At 38.0% G+C, this 21,219-nt stretch overlaps 1 protein-coding gene across 1 annotated transcript in view; it reads right to left on the bottom strand.

Annotated features, from left to right (window-relative positions):
• Positions 1-6,286, bottom strand: part of tspan18b (tetraspanin 18b) — a 36,813-nt gene extending 30,527 nt beyond the window's left edge. The window contains exon 1 of the mRNA XM_084409904.1: positions 5,858-6,286. The gene's annotated coding sequence lies outside the window, so the exon portion shown is untranslated. The remainder of the gene's footprint in view (positions 1-5,857) is intronic.
• Between the last annotated feature and the right edge of the window lie 14,933 nt (positions 6,287-21,219).

The raw sequence follows: 21,219 nt of genomic DNA, 5'->3' as shown, positions 1-21,219 counted from the left end.
GGACACTTTTTCAGCAGCCGATTTACGGTGACAGGAGCGACAGTGATCGTTGGCGACAGGACGTGGGCGTGTCCAGAGACGTGATTTAACTTTATGCAAATGAGGAGCGACTTTCGGGAGCGACAACCAATAGGAGTGAAGTCAGTGAGTGGAGTGCACATGGAGAAGTTCATTTTAGCGGAACCGGACCTCATCCAACCGCAGCTCTTTTTAAATATGCTATATAAATCAAGTGTGTCCAGACATTTGATTGGTGATGTGTACATGTATATAAAATGCACTCAGCAGTCTGTTGAACCTCTTTCTATTAGGCTTGTATTGTTAGCTATTTTTTTGCATCGACCTAATGTTTTGTGAAATTACAGGAAAACATGATTACAAGCATGAATAAATTCTAACGCAGAAACATTTTGGTTATGCAGAGGCATAATATTATAATGCCCTAATGCATAATGCATAAAAGCGCATAATGGTGATAAAATCTAGGGGAAAACAGTATATAACCCATTTATGTCTAAATGGTTCATACTGTAGCGCTCATCATCATGTTTGTATTGAAAGGATAGCATATCTCAGCATATTGAGGGAAAAAAACTAAACGTTTTTGTGTGATTTTAGCATCATCTCCAAATACAGCCACACTTCATGGAAACATTGTACCTGTAACCTTCTTTCAGCTTTAGGTATATAAATTACAGGTCATTCGTACAATGTCCAGAATTCAAGATCCTGAATTAAAATTGTAACAGAGGGCAAAGACCTTAAACACACTGAGCTAATGGACTTGATCCAGCTGTGCTCATTCCACTCTGATGTGAGTGTGTGTTTGTGTGAACGCATGCTAATGTCCTTGTATGTGTGGGTGGTCTTCAAAGACAAAACAACGTGTTTCTTGATCATTTCAAAAGAGCACAAAACTGTAGTGAACGTCTAAACACCTCTGAACACAGAGAAAGACTAAAACCTACCAAGCGCTTTCCACCAAGGAATGTCTGTCTGTAGAGTAATGGCTTCTGAGTTTGCTACGTGCACTTGAATACACAGGAGCGACCGCAGAACTGTTACCAAAACCAAAAACCCAGAGGACGGGGAAAACAGAGGTGGGGAGTATAGGGAAAAAAATCTGGGGAATAAACTTCTACTGGAATGAGAGAGAGAGAGAGAGAGAGAGAGAGAGAGAGAGAGAGAGAGAGAGAGAGAGAGAGAGAGAGAGAGAGAGAGAGAGAGAGAGAGAGAGAGAGAGAGAGAGAGAGAGAGAGAGAGAGAGAGAGAGAGAGAGAAAAAGAGTGAGATCAGAAGCACACCAAATATGCCTGAGTCAGGAGTAGTGAGGAGTTTAACTGTGTCAAAGGGAAATCAGGCCTTTGCTACATAGACAATGTGAGCCCATACAGAGAGAAAGTTTAAGCCACAAAAATGCCATAAAAAGAGCAACTCGAATCAACAGAGCCCTTTTCCTCAATAGTTCAGGATACACAAGGGTAACTGTGTGTGCTGCTATTATAAACAGGCCATGGTTTTCAGCAAAATGCAGTGTTATTATCACAGTAAATATGTTCATAATTTTAATGTCATTTTTTTAATGCTACAGTAAAAACTGGTAATCAGATGTAGGCTAAATTCCCTTACCTTATAGAGTGAAAACTAGTATTACATTTAATAAAACCATACATATAATTTGACTGTACCGTACTGTACACATTTTTTTATATATATCTTTTTTAGTGTTTTATTTTGACTGTTTTTACTTATTTTAATTAAAATATTTTATGATTTAATTACTTAATAGCTTTTCATTAAACTCCCGAATCCCCTGCAGTTCCTTTACAAACCAGGAAACCCTTACATAATGCACTTCATATTGTTGATAAAGTATGGAATATGTTTTCTTTCTCTTTGTATTTTTATATCAAAATATAGTACAAGATTATCCTATTAAAATCAATGTGATAAGATCAGAAGTAGTCTAAAAGTAATCAAAAAGTAGTCCGATTACATTACCTTAAATATACAATGGATTACATTACTAACTACAATTTTTGTCATGTAATTTGGAATCAGTAACTGACTGGAATTTGCAAGTAATCCATCCAGCAGCGCTGTAAATATTGCCCGTTCAATATATAGACCAAGGCACAAAAAAGACATCCCATAATCTCCATATAGTGGGTTTCTGGCAATGGGCTTAATGGGATTTCAGCTAAATTATCAGCAAGCATGTTGTTTGCGAGTTGAAAAAAGATGTCATTCCTCAATCCTCTCAAATACTCAAACCAAAAATTAAGCCCACTACCAACGTCTATGCTTTCACTACATTATACAGACTCTTCAAATAAAAGTAAGCTACCTTAATCTCTAAATTTAAGCAGCTTAAGGATGTTTCGATTCCAAACTTCCCTATTCCTATTCATTTTAATCGTTGTACCTTTTTATATCTGCAACTAAAATGAAACATTTTAAAGAGACACCAGCAACATGGGCTCCTTCTATATACAACCTACATTTCAAGAAGTGGAGTGTGGAGAAATCAATTTCATCATTATACATCTCAAATCTGCATTTTATTGTGGATAAAGATTAAATAATGACTGTGAGACCCTCAGCTATCTGTAGGACCCAGCTTGCAATATGCATACTTTCACCTCATTATATCCCTGACACACCAATATTGAAGGAAATTTCCTGAATAATAGATAAGAATTAGTTCTCCTTATGCCAAGCACAAACAAGCAGTCTGTTTCCTCCTGATAAAGAGGTCCTGTTAGTCACCAGGGTCACTGGACATCCCTGAATGAACTTTGGAACCCTCAGCTGCATCCTTTAAAGTTTCTCAAAGCCGTCTACAGGACAAAATCATAAGGAAAAAAATCGATGCATTCATAATTGTTCTTGTTCAAAGTTCTGCAGGTCATACTTGACAAGCCTCTCATTTTCTGAAGTATCTATGAGCAAAGAACACATATTCTTCATGGTAATTAATCTACACGGCTCCTTTGCAAATTTCATACGTCTCAGAGGCAACAAGGCCCCAAAACCCATTACTGGGTGAATCGCCCCATGTCACACGCATTAGATGAGAGTCCTCCAGCAAATGGTGGGGAAAAGCAATTTTCTTTTCAAGGCAATAGATACTCTATCTCATTCCAGATCCTCTGCAGACTACAAACTCCCAGCTCGTGTAGCTCTGATGCCTGAAACTCGGAAGAAAGTGATGACTTGACCTCCTTTTTTCCCAGGGCCTTAGCTCTGCTGTCAATAAGGGCATTTCACTGGAGGCTGGATAAGAGCTCAGGGTGGAATGAATCACCTGCACCGATTAGAGATCTAGCAACTGCGGTTGAGATCAAACCAGCCCTGACGACCAGTTCATTTGCCGCCATGTCAACTGATATTAATATAACAGCCTGGAGACGAGCCTCTTGCTCTCGACCGAGACTTCCCACCACGAAGAACCAAATATTCATTTCCAGTAGCTTAATGGTTTAGCGACTGAACGATTCTGTGTCTGCTCAAGCAGAACAAAACAGTCTCCCTCTTCCATATCTGCATCAGTCAACCACTTTAGTTCACTCACTACACCATTTTTTTTTATTATTGGAGTATGTTTTACAAGAAAATACTTTTTCAGTCTTTCTACTTCAAAATTTCACATTTAATTCAATGCGCAACTTGCCATTACTATGTAATTGTTTGTGAAATGTACAAGCAATTTCTGAGTGAAAATGGTTTTCAAAGTAAATACTACACCAGATTTTTTCAGCATAGTTTGATACACATTCAAATAATCAATAAAAAAGGTTCATTTTCATGTCTGTAAAATGAATTTTCATTGGATAATTAGTTACCAAACACCACAATAGTGACTATTAATAATTTATGAATAATTGTGATTAATTTCTTTATCAATACACCATGAATATGTAAAAAGGAGTATGTAAATAGTGGGCAAATTAGGTGTCACATTGATCTGTCAATCTATCATTTCTAGGCCTCTAATGTCCACATTTTAAAGGCTTTTCCTAAAATGCCTCGCAATGGCTCAGAGGAATGTAAAGGTTAAGGCTCTAGTCTTACCTCTAAGCCTGTGTTGAGTTGTGTGTGTGTGTGTGTGTGTGTGTGTGTGTGTGTGTGTGTGTGTGTGTGTGTGTGTGAAGTCTGAGTTCTGACATCAGCATTTAGCTAAACTACAAGCCACAACTAAGGCCGGCATTAATGGATCCCTCAGAGCCAATATCTTCACGCACAAGTGCTTGACTAATTGAAAACTGGTCTGAGTCTGCTTTGAGGAACAAGTGCAGCAAACATTTATGTCAGTCTACAAAAATAGGGTCCAGAAATAGGTGGACAAATTCGCAGAAACCCTCTAATGGATATAAAGTTACAGTGCACATGAAGTTAGACAGTTGGAATGTAAGATTTAAGGCCTGTGTACTTGCAAATCTTTCAATAGCCACTTGAGAATATAAGGCAGGACTTTGTTTGAAAGAATATCCTCCATCTCAAAGAGATCATGAATTTCTGTTTCAACAACAAGAATGTATTCAAAAGGTTTCCAAGTTCTTCTCAATGACTCGTGATTAGATGAGATCTGATTGCATGGCATATCACCATATTTGATGTAGTTTGACAGGCTGTGAAGTCCTGTCTTTTTTTTTTTTTAAGAGCATGTGGCTGAAAAAAAAGACAATTTTCTGAAGGTACAGCAAAAATTAACATTGGTGGTTAAAGTGCATTTCACGATTAAAAGAATTCAGCTATATTGTGCATTAACCTAACCCGGCAATGTTTGTTTTTTACTTCTGGAAAATGGCCAAAGATAACACTCATACATCTTTTAGTTTAAAGGAAACTCCCCATAATTCATGTCTAACACAAGCATTGTTTCAAAGCATGGGGATTTTGTTAAAAGGAATGTTAAAGTGGAAGTTCAGTTTTGGGCTTCAAAATCTATGGTATCATTCACTCCCATTATAAAGCTTGGAAGAGCCAGGATATTTTTGAATATAACTCAGATTGTGTTTGGCTGAAAGAAGAAATTGGCTACACTTTAAATTAGATAGATAGATAGATAGATAGATAGATAGATAGATAGATAGATAGATAGATAGATAGATAGATAGATAGATAGATAGATAGATAGATCAAATCATTCACAAACTGAAGACATGAACATGTTATCTCTCTCACAAACTGAAGACATAAGATAAGATAAGAATCTCGGTTTGATTGATTTAGACTGGCACTGAACTCATGCCCGTCGGCAGGACTGCTGACCTCCATCTGGGGGATACACTACAGTTATGACGGGACCTCCTGGACAACACACGCTGCCTGCTGTCACACCCCGTGGGAAAACCGCCAGCCTGATGTCTCCTCTTCCCTCCTCATCCCACCCAGACTTTCCCCGAGCTTTACTCAACTGATTAGATTTAATAGAAACCGCCGGATAGTGACACGCGCCGTCATCGGTGAAATACGAGCGAGCAACGGGAGGAAACTATTTGTTTGTGGGTAAGAGAAGCGCTATGTGGAATACATAAACTAGTATTTTCTTTTTAAATTCTGAGTGTTTTCTGCCTTCAAGCGTCTCAAAACAGTAGTTAGGCTACACTAAAATTAAAATGTACACCGCGCAAAAAGAGTGAACCCTCGCATCTAACTGTCAAATCAAAACACATGAGTGTTTTTCTGCCCTGCTTAAGAGATAACCATATATGGCACAGAATGAAACATTAATGTTTTCTAGTTGATTTGAATTTAATGAATCTCTAAAGAGAGCTTCGTATCTCAGTGACTAGCCATTATAAGTTTGCATTCATGTAAACACCAGCGGAGTTCAGTTTACCGAGAATCTCACCTCAAAATCCGGAACAACACGCGTCCTTCTTCGCTGTCCTGAGCTCTCCAGAGATGAAACGAGGTCAAATATGATGGTTGTAAGTCTGCGTGAATGAATGCCGACTGAAAAACTGGTGGACCTGTAGATCTGCTCCGAATCCAGGAAAAAAACAACGAGCTTCAAGCGTCAGCTAATAAATTCCAGAGACCCCCAAACTGCTGCTGCCCTAATCTCGCGTCCCTCTCGCGCGCCGGAGCCTGTATACAGTTCAGCCTGGAGGGAGGGACACTCTCTCTCTGCTACAACTTCAACGCCCAGTTTACTTATTTCACTCTATTAGCGTTCTGCTGCTGTTAATCAATAGATATGCTATTAGAAATGATATATTGCGTTCAAGGATTCTCTCTAACTCCTCCCAGGACACAAATTTAGCGCTTCTTTCTACTCGTGGGCGGAGATTTAATGGTCAAATTGTTTTCACTTCCCTGCTGGCCCCCCTCAACACCACCACAGATGGCGAGTCAGATAAGAAAAGTATCACGATCCCTTTGTCTACTACATGCCCTCAAAGGTCGTGACACTGACATTCCCTGTGGCATACATGATATCCCACCCCAATTCACATCTAGACCACAACTTCTGTCATAACAGAACCCCCTCTAAAGTGCACATGCCACGATATATACATACATATGTATATATATATATTAGCATGCCCTAAAAACACATGTTTTACATATGTTTTCAGGGCATGTTCCAACTTGCCCCACTACTGGGTCAAAAGGTCAGCATTTATGCATTTTTTCTCCCGGGCCAATAATGGTGGAAATGTTCAGAGCTTTTTTTTTTTTTTTTGTAGATGCAACTTTTAGGAATGTGGTCTTAAAAATAAAGGTTTCCATTGCACAAAAGGTTCTTTATATTGAAAAAAAAAGGTTCTTTAGATTATTAACATGAATTCACTCTTTAAAGTCGCGATGAAACTGAAGCACTATAGCAAAAGATCTTTTTCGCTGGACGTTCCAGTGATTCAATTTTGATTAAATTTACATTAAGAGGGAAAAAAAATGAACTGTTGGATGGAGGAATTTTTCACAATTAGACCTATCACAAAAATAGATGTGATAAAATTCCATTCAATGCGACTTTTGTAGAACTATTTTTTTAAGAACTGTTTAGTGAATGTTCTTCGGCGAACCCAAAATGGGTCTTCTATGGCATCGCTGCGGAAACCCCCGTTTTGACGTTTTATTTTTAAGAAATTGACTTGGAAAAAAAACTGGTTTGGGAAATATGAGTAATCTGTCAATTACTGGAATAGTGTGTAAGGTGCGTGGTACACACTCACAATTTCTTCAAAGGGATGGTGCCTCTTAAAGTCTGTGTTGTTTAACTGTGACATGTGACAGTCCATCTCTGAGACATCTCTGAGCATGTGTGTGTGTGTGTGTGTGTGCATGTGTCGTCTGCATGTAATTGAAATGTCAGCTCTCTGGTGATTTGAACTGCTCAAGTAGGTAGGAGGTCTATGGCTGGTGGGGGTGGACAGTAAAGGATACTTCAGACGTCTGTGCTTTCTTAAGAAAAGACATGAGACATTCCACCACACAGCCATCCCTGAAAACGAAGATGAGTAAATTATGACAGAATCTTCATGTGGTGCCAAACCTGAATGACTTTCTTCGTGCATTTTTGAATATCCAGGTAACTCGTTTCAGAAAGTGAATGAGGATTGGGGCTCTCAAGCTCCAAAACAAACCTTAAACAAGTGGTCCATAAGTCTTCTGGAGACATATGATAGTGACTGTGTGAGACGAACGAAACAATCATTATTTGTTGGAAAATAACTTTTGAGTTAGTTCTTTTCAGTGAATCATTTGATCCAGTTCACAAACTAGTCTGAATGATTCATTCACAATCATGGTCTTGAAGTGTTTGAAAGCTCTGAACATTTCTCCTTTTGTTTTCCTTTGAAGAAAGAAAGTAAAATTGGACAAATTGAGAGCAGAAGCCTTTTTTGTACTCTGTTTATTGCAGTTTATATGCTAAATTATTATTCACAGCTAAAAGATCCCATCTGTCACCACCCCATAAAATTGCACGCTATTGCAGAAAACAATGTTCAACATGGTCACGACATGTAGAAACTGACAGGAAACTAGACCCCCTCCCTATAGCCCACCCCATACTGCATACTCCATACTGCATACTCCATACTGCATAATCCATACTGCATACTCCATACTGCATACTCCATACTCTACTCACTCCAGACAGCCTCATTCTGTCAGGGGCCATCAGGCTTTGTACAAGGACAAGCACCATACATCGTGCTTTGTTGTCCCAAACTGCCTAGCAAAACTGATGTATAATACAAAAAGAGATTTTTCATTTACACAATACCAAAGTGTGTTTCCACCAATGAAAGACAGAACATTTGTATGCAGAGTCAACTTAAAAAATCAAATTGACCTTTTTATTTTCTTAACGCATGCTATTTGACTTATTGTGAGCTATTCGGTTATGTTATTCTAAATGAAAGAAATTTGTCCTTTAATCAAAATGTCAAAACTCTCTCTTCCTCTGAAAGGACGGAAGAGCAAGCAAGTTCCTCATGCATTCCCACTTTGAAAAAGGAAGAATGTTGCAAGGTTGCAGTTGATTTTAAGAAATTTTATTCCTGAATGCTTCCATAGCATTTGAGATGGTTAATTGCATTTTTTGTGCACTAATTTTTTTTTAGTAAAAACTACACTGTTAAAAATAAAGGTTCCAAAAGTTACCACAATAATTTTGCACCGGAAGAACGTGTTCATTGTTCCTATTATTTGCGTTAACACACCGCACCGCACGTCTTTTGGGGGAATTAAATTCCATTTTAGGTTCCGCAAAGAACTTGTAGTGAGCAGTTTTTAAAATAACCTTTTCTTTCTTAGTGTAAAATTTGAATAATCTAAAGTACCCTTTTCCACTATAAAGCAATGGAAAGGTTCAAGGAATGTTAAAGGTTCTTCATGGAACCACTGATACCAGTAACCTTTTGTTTTAAGAGTGTAAACATAGTTAACTATTGCTGTTTATCACTGATACATTTTTCACAACTCTACATTTATTCTATAATTGCATGTGGGAGACATACATTTATTCTATAATTGCATGTTGCATAGCCATATTATGGTGTCCAAAGAAGGATCAAATCGGCAGCAAGAATGATAATCAATTTACAAATATACAAGAATCAGGTAATGGACATCATCTATGTTGTATACCAGGCTACATTATATTCAGACTTTGAAAGATATTTATTATGAGACAACCTAATTGTGCATAACCACTAATGCTCTCAAATATGTATCCTGTTTTGTTTAGGAGAGCTAGCTTTGCCCATCTGATTGAGATGGATGTGCCACTGTTGATGATTGCTGAAGAGCTCTACAAATAACTACTCTTCTTTTGGAGATGAGTACTTATGTTTACCTGTTTCTTAGCAACCGTGTTCAGAACAGCATGGGAAATGAGTTTTGGAAATAATCATATTTTTGTTATTGTTAATAAAAATTTGGGTTATGGTTGGAGTGCTTATATTTACTATAGCCTATTATTTGGTCACAGGCATGATGTGTGTATAGTTGTATAAAACATTGCTGCTTAGAAAAGAACACTTCTGGTCTAGGATCAGTTTCTCTATGCCAAAAAACACCAACTTTAAGTGCAGTGAGATGGGAAAAATTATAACCAGCCATATTATCTACAAGGGATGTTCACCCAAATACGAAAATTCATCATCTACTCAACCTCAAACCATATATGACTGACTTTCTTCTGTGGAAAATATAATAATAGAAACAAATCTCTGTAGTGTACATAGGAGGAACACCACCTACACCTACTAACTTTACCCTGAAGTTGCTTCATCCTCCATTTTGAACCTGTGATTCATCAGCTTATTAGCATAGATTGATTTGACAATAAAGCTTCTAACATGTCTCGTGCTATTAATTTGATCTCTTCTCACTGTCTACCAGCCCACAGTTTGGGTGAGTAATGGCAGTTTGAGACAAAGTGGGACTGAATGAGCCAGGCTCCGTATCAGTTGGATGCAGACCGGAGCCTGCGGACATATCATAATTGACTGCACTGGGATCTGAGAGTCCCATAGGGAAAAGAGAACAGAATACCCACTGGACAAGACTTCAGCATACTGGAACTTATGACAAATACTGCCTGCTAACAGCTTGTACCATGATGAACATATTTTCATCACAGCGAATACAGCATCTTCTAAGAGTTGGGAAGAGTAAAGAGATACAGTGCTATGCATAAGTTTAGACAGCCATGCTAAAGTTGACTAAAAAGAGGAATAAAAAATCCTCTTTTGGAAATTGAACTTAATGCCTTATTAAAAAAAAAATTAGGAAAAATCCAACCTTTAAGGACACCAATTTTCTTTGTGAATGAATAATGTATCGTAAATAAATAAATGTTCTTCCTTAAAATACATGGTGCATAAGTCAGGACACCCCCTATGTTAAATTCCCATAGAGGCAGGCAGATTTTTATTTTTAAAGGCCAGTTACATCCTGATAAAGTTCCCTTGGCCTTTGGGATTAAAATAGCCCCACATCATCACATAGCCTTCACCATACCTAGAGATTGGCATGGAGTACTTTCCATAAGATCATCTCTCAATGCAAATCAAACCAGCTATTAGGCTAACTGAAATAAAACCATGCCAATCTCTAGGTATGGTGAAGGCTATGTGATGATGTGGGGCTATTTTAATCCCAAAGGCCAAGGGAACTTTATCAGGATGCATAGTATCCTGGATCCATGAAGTAACTGGCCTTTAAAAATAAAAATCTGCCTGCCTCTATGGGAATTTAACATAGGGGTGTCCAGACTTATGCACCCTGTATTTTAAGGAAGAACATTTATTTATGATACATTATTCATTCACAAAGAAAATTGGTGTCCTTAAAGGTTGGATTTTTCCTAATTTTTTTAATTAAGGCATTAAGTTCAATTTCCAAAAGATGATTTTTTATTCCTCTTTTTAGTCAACTTTACCATGGGTGTCTAAACTTATGCATAGCACTGTAAGTATTGAATTGCATCTGATATGATATTTTTGTGGTAAATAGGGGAAGAAGAGTGATCAATTATGGTTTTTAAAGTGTTAGACTGAAAATTCTGTCATCTTTTCTTTTATGACTTTCTTTCGTCTGTGGAACGCAAGGGAAGATATTTTGAAGATTATTTTAAACCATGTATTTGGTTAAAAATCTGATTATGATTATGAGGGATTTCAAACTAACCCTAATTGGATTAAATACAGTCCACCAATTCACATCATGAAAACAAACAAACCAACAACAACAAAAATCTGGTAACAAAAAAAACAAGTGAACATGCATGAACTGATTAAAATGTATGCTTTCAATGTAATGTAAGTTTCTTTGGCTAAATGCATCAAATTGACCCGCAAACATAACCATAATATGTATGCAAATTTCACAACGGTTGCAATTTCGGACATCTCAAAATCGAAACACTGCCACAAGTGTTGTTGTCTGTATAAGGAAAGTCAATGGGGTCCAAAATAACAACTGTATGGACAAAAAGACATTTATGGAAATATCATTATTTTTAAGAAAAATTACAGTGTAGACGACAGGAAAAGTCTCTCATGCATAGCATGATTCAAAGCTGTCACTTTTCGTTTGAAAAATAAAATTAAAAATTAAACCTCCACTATAACAATTTGTGCAACAGCACACCTCTGTGAGCAGATAGCTCATCTCAGCACTTCCAGCGCTTGCCTTTAGCTCACCAACCGAACTGTCACACTGTGCTGACAAAGACACTTTCAGATTGACAAGTGATAGACACGCACATCATTAAGACAATGATGACAGTTCCAGAGACATGATGGGACAGTGAGGGACAGTGTGAAGGGGAACTGAATAAGAAAAGCATCTCATTTAACAATGTTAGCAGCACCCCTCCCTTTTCGCATGTCTGCATTGTGCTTCACCCTCTGTGACAGGCCAAGCGTGCCAGAAAGGCTCTATATACCTCCAGCGTTCAGTTCACAAGAGCTGCCTGGATGGTGATGGGAGGAAAGTAGGGCACGAATAGCATGGCTCGTCCCCTTCTTAAGGGCAAGTCTTCTGATTCACTGCAAGGCAACTATCAATTATTTCTGTCAGAGCAAATTCATTTTGCTTGCTTTGACGATATGCTTGCATTGCATTTCTATTTTAAATCCATTCGTCATAGATTTCAAGTTCAATTAAATGAACTTTCCAGAGTTTTATGTGTGGTTTACTGCTCGATGTTGCCAGACGTAATGAGAATATGAGCAATTCGTCCACTTTAACTGTGATTTACACCCTGCAGTTTGCATTTAGTGTTAGGCGAGACCAAAAAGGACCAGTTATTTTCTGTATTTTTCTCATTTGGGAATGAATTTTTAACAATGTCTTGTCTTGTGTGTCTGTTCACGCACGCAGAGTGTAGTTTCAGAAGACTTGACACTTTGTACACAGTAAATGTTTTGTCAGAAATCATTCTAACATGCTGATTTGGCGCTCAAGAAACATTTATTATTATTATCAATGTTGAACACATTTTTGTAGAAACTGAACCAACACCATTCAAATGTTTGGATAAGATAAAAAAATATATAGTAATACTTTTATTCAGCAATAGAAGGAAACAGAGGACATTTATAATGTTACAAAAGTTTTCTGTTTCAAATAAATGCTGTTCTTTTGAAATTGCTATTCATCACAGAATCCTGTAAAAAAAACTATTGATAATAATAAGAACCATTACTAATAACTGTGAACTAATACTAATTGAGCATCAAATCAGCATATTAGAATGATTTCTGAAGGATCATGTGACATTGAAGACTGGAGTAATGATGCTGAAAATTCAACTTTGCATCACAGGAATAAATTACATTAAAATATATTAAAATATAAAATTGTAATCATTTCATAATATTACTCTTTTTGCTGATCAAATAAATGCAGCATTAGTGAGCACAAGAGACTTTTTTCAAAAACATTTGAACCCGCCGGTGCTGCTCGTGTGTCGGTCAAAATGACAGAATTTTTTTTTTTTTTTTTAAATGATACTATATTTTAGTTCAATAATATTTTTTATTTAATATTTTGTATTTTTAGGGGATTTATGGTATTAAATTACATTTATGCAGTAATAATCCATTTATCCACTTTTTGAGCATGGACCTGAAAATGGAATGTCCATCTGAAACGGTCTGAATGCTTTGGATCACAGACTTAAGATTTGGCAGATTTTTGAAAAATGTAAAAAAAGTTTTTTTTTTTTTTTTTAAGTGAACTTGAAAAAAAGGTATAAAATTTTCAATTTTTATTGTTATGAAAAATCCAAAAATACCATTTTCAATTTTTATATGAAATATATATTTTCCAAAACATGTTTTACTCTTAAGAAGTTGTGTTCTAAATTTAAAGTTGATATCTCCACAAATTAGCTTTCAGTAAGATTTCATTTGGGTGCAGTTAACAATACATGAAATTCGACTCCCATTAATTTCCAATTCTGTCATTTTTGTATGACCGCGACTATGATTTTTATTTATTTTTGTTCATACAGTAAGTGCCAAAGCCTTTATCAAGTTTCATACCATTCTGATGAAGTAAAAAATGCTAACAAAAAAAAAAAAAGTAAAAAATGACCTAACAGCACCAGAGGGTTAGAAAGTGTCTTTTGACTCATACTGTATAAGCAGTATATGTAATATATGAGCAGAGGGTGATACAATATTTTTTATTTATTCATTTATTTATTATCAATTAATTTTAGTAATGTATTATATTATTTAATCATTACAGAATTTGTATTTATTTATCGTATTACTTGTTGGGTGATATATTTCTATAAATTTTCATAATTTATTTTTATTAAAGTTGAAGATTTTTAAACAGCAGATGCACCTTTACATCCTAATACAGCTCCATAGAGAAGATTGCTCAATCGAATCATTTTTAATGCATAAGGAGAATATCTGATTATGTCTTCACTCACAACTAATTAATAGAGCAAAATATGCTGAGGATGTTACCTTGCTATTTAATGCTTAAATATAGCATTTCCTTAGCAACAACATGGCCGACGGCTACATCTGGTAGAGGTGTGCACAGCTGGATACAGCTGTCAGTGTCAGTGGAGGAGAGCTGTCTCACTGTTCATTACAACTCTACACTCCTGAGCTCATCTATGCACTGCCCCGCTGTGCTTTCAGTCAATCAAGCATAAAGAAAATACATGCTGCCATATGGCCCAAATATATGTGGACACCCCGTTTTAATGGATGGGTTTGCCTGTTCCAGATACACCCTTAAATGAAATCAATCAGGCCATGCAATCTCATTAGACAAACATTTTCAGTCGAATGAGGCTTACTTAAGTGCTTAGTGTGTCACAGGATGCCAGCATGGGTCTAATGTGAACCCAGTCCCGAATCTTCGGGATTGAGAGTTGGAAAGTCAGCATTGGTGCTTGACCTCATTGATGCTTTTGTGGTTGAATGGGAGCAAATTCAATGCAGCCATGTTCCAACATCTACTATAGTAAAAGCTGTATACTGTAACAGAGAGAGCAAAGAGAGCAAACTGTATTAATGCGCATGGTTTTGACATCAAAGTCGTCATGAAATGGAAGTTGAAATAGTCTTTTTTGTCTATTGTGACATATGTGAGTGAAACAGCTTCTCGAACAAGAACAAATGTAGGGTGGGACTTGATTTTGTGCATGGGGAATTGATTGGATGGTTGTGGTTTTCTATTGGTGGATCTCGCGTGATTGACAGGTTGCCCCGCCCTTGCGCCAGTAAACGCATCATCAGAGAAGAGACGTGGAAGGGGAAGTTATTGTGATCAAAGATTACAAGGACACGTGAATTTGAAAAAAAATGATGTGCCCGGACAAATCATTTATAATAAATACTGCAATATTAAATAAAGAAAATAAGGATTGTCAATTTTGATTTCATGGCGTTTGACGACATATCCACACACACAAAAAAAGATTGGTGTAGGTTTTACTTCGAAACTAGTTTCACTCAGAAATTGCTCGTAAATTTCACAGGTAATTGCAAAGATTTAATTAAACATGAAATTTTGAAGTAGAAAGACTGATTTTCTTGTAAAACATACTCAATAATATTTTATATTTACAACTTCGAAAAATATTTTTTTACACTGTACTGCCGTGTAATGGGAAGGTTTGGGAACAGCCATGTGGATGTGGAAATAAGCAACCTGGAAAACACAAGACAACAGCAGTTAACATCAGCTAAGACAATGGTGACATAAAAAATGATCCATAAAAGTACATAAACACATGTTGGGTTTTTTGGAAACAGCGAACACTTGGACATGTTTCTTCTTTCCTGTTCAGACGCCGCTCCAGTATTGTTGGACTGTGTTTCAGCTCAAGCCCTGAAGGGTTTCAGGCTGAAACTAATACGAGTCATTATAATAATAACAGCCTCTAAGGGGAATGCCCAAACAACATTTGTCATGCACCGAGCCAAAATAAAATTGCGAAATTTCTGTAATATGATTCATTATGGCAGCTCCTGTGTGTGAGAGTGTGTTAGTGAGAGACAGAGACAGACATTTCAGCTCTCTAGACTCCCGCTTATCTACAGAGACGACTCAGGCTTACGGTAAATTGCAAAGACAACGATCAATAATTTGGAGCCGAACAAATAATTCTGCAAGACAACAGATATATTGACTTTTGAGATGAGTAGGTGCATGGGTCATTTCATTCCTGGGCTTGCGAGCTGCCTTTCTTTCTCACCATTCAACAACAGAGAAAATACATGCATAATTACTCCAGTCTTCAGTCACAAGATCCTTCAGAAATCATTCTAATATGCTGATTTGAAGAAACATTTCTTATTATATTCAATATTTGTGCTGCCTAATGGCTTCCATACCCTTTTTTTTTTTCAAGATTCTTTGATAAATGTTCAAAATATTCTTCGATAAATGTTCAAAAGTACAGCATTTGTAGGCTATTTCCATCAAAAGGTGCATCAATTTTGCTCAAGATCTTGTATTGACAATGCAAGAGTCCAGCACTCTGTAAAGTCTCCTCCAGCACATCCCAAAGACTTTCAGTAGGCGCGTTTCCATTACAGATTTGCGCAAAACGTTTGCGATTTTTTCTAAATGTCGACAAAAAACTATTGCGAAATGACGGCGTTTCCATTAAAGGGATACTCCACTTTTTTCGGAAATATGCTCATTTTACAACTCCCCCAGAGTTAAACAGTTGAGTTTTACCGTTTTCGAATCCATTCAGCCGATCTCCGGGTCTGACGGTACCACTTTTAGCATAGCTTAGCATAGATCATTGAATCTGATGAGTCCAGTAGCATTTCTTTCAAAATGACCAAAGAGTTTCAATATTTTTCCTATTTAAAACTTGACTCTTCTGTAGTTAAACCGTGTACCAAGATCGACGGAAAATGAAAAGTTGCGATTTTCTAAGCCTATATGGCTAGGAACTACTCTCATTCCAGCGTAATAATCAAGGAACTGTGTGGCCGTACCATGGGTGCAGCAGGCGTAATGATATGATGCAGCACCTGAAAATAGTCCCCAGCTCGGTAACTTCTTCCAACGTGACCGGGACTAAGTTTGTCTAACCTATTAGACCTATTTTCAGGCGCTGCGTCATATCACTACGCCTGCTGCACTCATGGTACAGCCGCACAGTTCCTTGATTATTACGCCGGAATGAGAGTATATAGTTCCTAGCCATATAAGCTTAGAAAATCGCAACTTTTCATTTTCCGTCGATCTTAGTACACGGTTTAACTACAGAAGAGTCAAGTTTTAAATAGGAAAAATATAGAAACTCTTTGGTCATTTTGAAAGAAATGCTACTGGACTCGTCTGAATCAATGATCTATGCTAAGCTATGCTAAAAGTGGTACCGTCAGACCCGGAGATCGGCTGAATGGATTCTAAAACGGTAAAACTCAACTGTTTACCTCTGGGGGAGATGTAAAATGAGCATATTTCCGAAAAAAATGGAGTATCCCTTTAACCGATGTTATGCGACTAAAACTAAAATCATTCCAAAAACCATCGCAACGGACGTTGGTAGGTTTATGTATATCCCATCCACTGCACTAGCCATTATTATTAATCGAAGGAGACGTAACGTTATGTGTGTTTTCCAAGCATTAATGGTAAGGAACGACCCTTATTATACTTGTGAGCGGCACATATGAGCTGTTTCTGGGTGTTTCTCCCTCATGTCTGCTTCGAGGTAGCCTGGCAAATGAAGCCAGACCTACATCAAGATGTTTGGTTTGGCAACTCACCATAGACACGCTCAATCCGAGGGGCGGGATAAACGGCTGTCTTTCAAATTCCCTCTGCACGCAATAGGACAGCGCTTCAACCAACCAGAGCGTTTTCCCACCAGCGGAGCTAGTTGATAGATTCAACTTTTGCCATATCTGGCCGGCAAAACTACGAACACATCTTCCTTTTTTTAAGAATGACTTAAGTGCCGTTCTTGGCTCTTTTCTCAAAGAAAAACTTAACTCCAAGTCCTCCAGAGTCGCGGCCAAAGCCGATGAGCAGCCGTCATTCTTTGTTTTCAAGTAGCAGCCAGGGAACCGTCGCAACTCTGTCGTCATATGTTAAGCCCGCCCCGTATACTCTATACGCGACGTGATTGGCCTGACCCAATTTAGGTTTTTGCAGCTCGAAAGTCTATGGAGAGTTGCTAGACTGCCCTGGCTGCAAAATACATTTTGCTGCCGCTAAGGTGCGTCTAGATTTCTAGGCTGGCTTCGAGGTCTTGATTGTGGCATTTCTTTGAGGTTTAGAATCCATTATTCCTGTAATTATTTTGTCTTATATGAATTTAATTAAGAACTCTGTCTCGTATTCTGTCCAAACACACCGCGTCATCAACGTCAGGTGACCTGGAAATGCGCAAAAACTGTTTCCATTGCAGATTTGCGAAATATTTCTTTTTCGAATTGCCTGAAACACCACCTCACGCGAGCGTAAAAACTTTTTTGGATAAATGGGAGTTTTTGCGAAATTGACGTGTTTCCATTGGCCGTATTTTCAATTCACAGTTTCAGTTTGCGCAATTTGAAGGGTAATGGAAACGCGGCTAATGAATTTAAGGTCTGGACTCATGTTCATGTGTGAAAATGATTCTTCATGTTCCTCACAACCATTCTTTCACAGTTTGAGCCTGTTGAATCTTGACATTGTCATCCTGGAATATGGCCATGATGTGTCTTCCTACATGGTTGTTTAAGAAATGAAAAGCTACTCCATCACTTAGGGGTTAGAAGAACTGTTGCCAAACATATAACATTATAGAAACATGATAATCACTCCAAAAATGATCCAATCATAGACTCTTAAGCATTTGCCTATTTAAATCCAAAGTTCCAAACAGCGACTTTTATATATATATATATATATATATAAAGTAATGATGCTGTCTTAGAATCCAGCTCCCTATATGTAGTAAGCGTAGCAGCTAATACATGGAGTTAATATGAGAATTGCAGTCCACAGATCTCTATAAAAGACAGGAGCTCATTTTAACTGCTTTATAAGAGGGCATCTGTACCTCACACCTCTAATCTGACGCTCCCGCTGAGACTTCCTTCCTCTTATTAAGCGGTGTACACCGACGAAAACACACTGTTAATTACAGCTTTCACTAACGGACAAGTACTGCCACAGGGCCCTGCTTAATAACTGAGGCACTTCCCGCTCTCTTGCTGATTCTCGTTCCTGAAAACAGGAACAAATCACGGTACATTCTTCTCTGTTTTATAACTCTGACGTACAATTGACAACAGGGGGCAGGTATAGAAATAATGAGAACACACAACTGAGGGTTGACTGGCATGTTTTAATTTGATTCATTTGTTTTTATTTTTGTTCAGGCAGTTAGGCGTTCTTCGCCAATTGAAGCTCAAGATGCTTTTTTGGATCATTACAAATCATGCTGGAGAATATGATAGCCTAAGGTTTGAGTTCAGTGCAGCTCAAGTGCTTCTGCCATTAATGTAGGATGAAACTTTTGTGAAAATGGTCAAAAACGCTGGCGGTGGTTATTTTATTTCCTTTTGAACTAATGACAGATTCTACTGTCTGCTGTGAAAATCTTGTGATCACATGACAATGTAACCACTTTAATTCATGACATTTATAGATTATCAAGTCCGCTTAAAATAGCAATTAATAAAAATGGGAAGACATGCTGCTTAACTCCACAAAAAAAAAAAATCTTCTCCAATTCATTTTCACGAGTCCATTTAAAAGGGCTACAAATGAGGAAGAGCCTATTTTTTGTACAATCCTATTAAATAATGTGACACACTTTTAAGTATTGAGGGAGGACTAAATGAAGGAGGAGAAAGTGGCGAAGATGAAGTGAAAAAACAGACAAACACAAAGGAATAAGACTAAAATGTGCCTGGAAACATTTGATATCTGTTCAGGATTGTTGGATTGAAATATCAAGACGTTTCTTAACTGCTCTGCGGTGAGCAGATAAAGAAAGAACCCAGAAACGGAAAAGGTTAAAGAGGTTTCAGTGTAATCATGTGTTCTGGATTGTGCAATAGCGAATCAATGCGCAGAATATCAACAGCGCATTCAAAGTGACAAAGGCTTCACTAGAGTGGGTGTTTCTGGAAGACTGGAGAATTATAAAAGGGGTTAACCAGCTCTTTAAAATATGCACACACGCTTCATCTTTCATGCATCCATACACACTGAAATAACTTGAAGTGCAGATCAAAATAAAACGATATCAGCTACGAAAACCATATTAATATTTACAGTCACAGTTTCTGTACTCATAAAGATACAGCAGTACTGTAAGCTTGTGTTTAAGGGCTATACTTGTCGCCATGACAACAGAGAGTTCACAGTCAGAGCGGGGCTATATGGCTCCTGACGCAGAGCGTTCTCATAACAAAGGAAGCAAAAATTCCATACCAGCAACATGTGTATCTCACCAAACACATGCAAGGCATGCATATTTATGATGAAATACAAACATTTATCTCAGAATATAATATTAGCTCTTATCAATGATGCCATACAATAATGTGTGTGTGTGTGTGTGCGCGTGTGTACTTGTACAACTATCTTTGTGTGGACCAGTTTGAGTTTTAGACCATTGGAGTGAGGACAAAGAGTAAAGTGAGGACATTTTTGGCCGGTCCTCACTTTCTGAGAGCCCTTTAAAGGCCTGTTTGAGGGTCAAGACTTGGTTTTAGGGATAAGGTTATAATTAGGTTAAGGGTTGGTTTAGGGTAAGGGTTCGGGTTAGGCACTTAGTTGTGATGGGTAAGGTTAGGGTAAGTGGCTAGAGATTGCATTGTGTCAATGAATGTCCTCATAAAGATAGATGTACAAGAATGTGTGTGTGTGTGTGTGTATTATATTATATGTATATTGTATATTATTATTGAGTTTACTAGCAGATTGCATGTAAAGACCTGTCAGCCAAAACATTATGACCACCTGCCTAATATACTGTTGGTCCTCCGCATTCTGCCAAAACAGCGCCGACCCGCTGATGCATGGACTCTACAAGACCCCTGAAGGTGTCCTGTGGTATCTGGCGTTAGCAGCAGATCCTTCAAGTCATGGAGGTTGTGAGGTGGAGCCACTGGGGATCGAACTGGTTGGTCCAGCACTTCCTACAGATGCTTAATTGGAGATTTGGAGGCCAGGGCAACACCTTGAACTCTTCATCATGTTCCTCAAACCCTTGAACAATGTGTGAAGTGTGATAGGGTGCTTTATCCTGCTGAAAGAGGGAACTTCCACCAGGGAACACCATTGTCACGAAGGGGTATACCTGCTCTGCATCAATGTTTAGGTATGTGGGACGTGTCAATTTACCTCTACATGAATGGCCGGACTCAGGGTTTCCCAGCAGAACTTCACACTCCCTCCAGTGGCTTGTCGTCGTCCCACAGTGATCCTGATGCCGTCACTTCCCCAGGTAAACAGCAGACACGTACACAGCCATTCACATGATGTAAAAAAAATAAAATAAAATTGGACTCATTGGACCAGGCAACCTTCTTCCACTGCTCTAAGGTCCAGGTCCGATGCTTGTGTGCCCATTGCATTCAACGGTGGACATCGGTCATCATAGACACTCGGATTGGTCTGCAGCTACGCAGCCAAACGCAGCAGAGTGTGATGAACTGAACTGTGTGACGTGACACATTCCTCCCATAACCATCATTAAAAAAAACACCTTCTGGCTCGGACCAGACGGGATAGCCTTTGTTGCCCTCG

Source organism: Rutilus rutilus (assembly GCF_951802725.1).
Source record: "Rutilus rutilus genome assembly, chromosome: 5".
Classification (NCBI taxonomy): domain Eukaryota; kingdom Metazoa; phylum Chordata; class Actinopteri; order Cypriniformes; family Leuciscidae; genus Rutilus; species Rutilus rutilus.
This window is presented reverse-complemented; position numbering and strand designations above follow the sequence as displayed.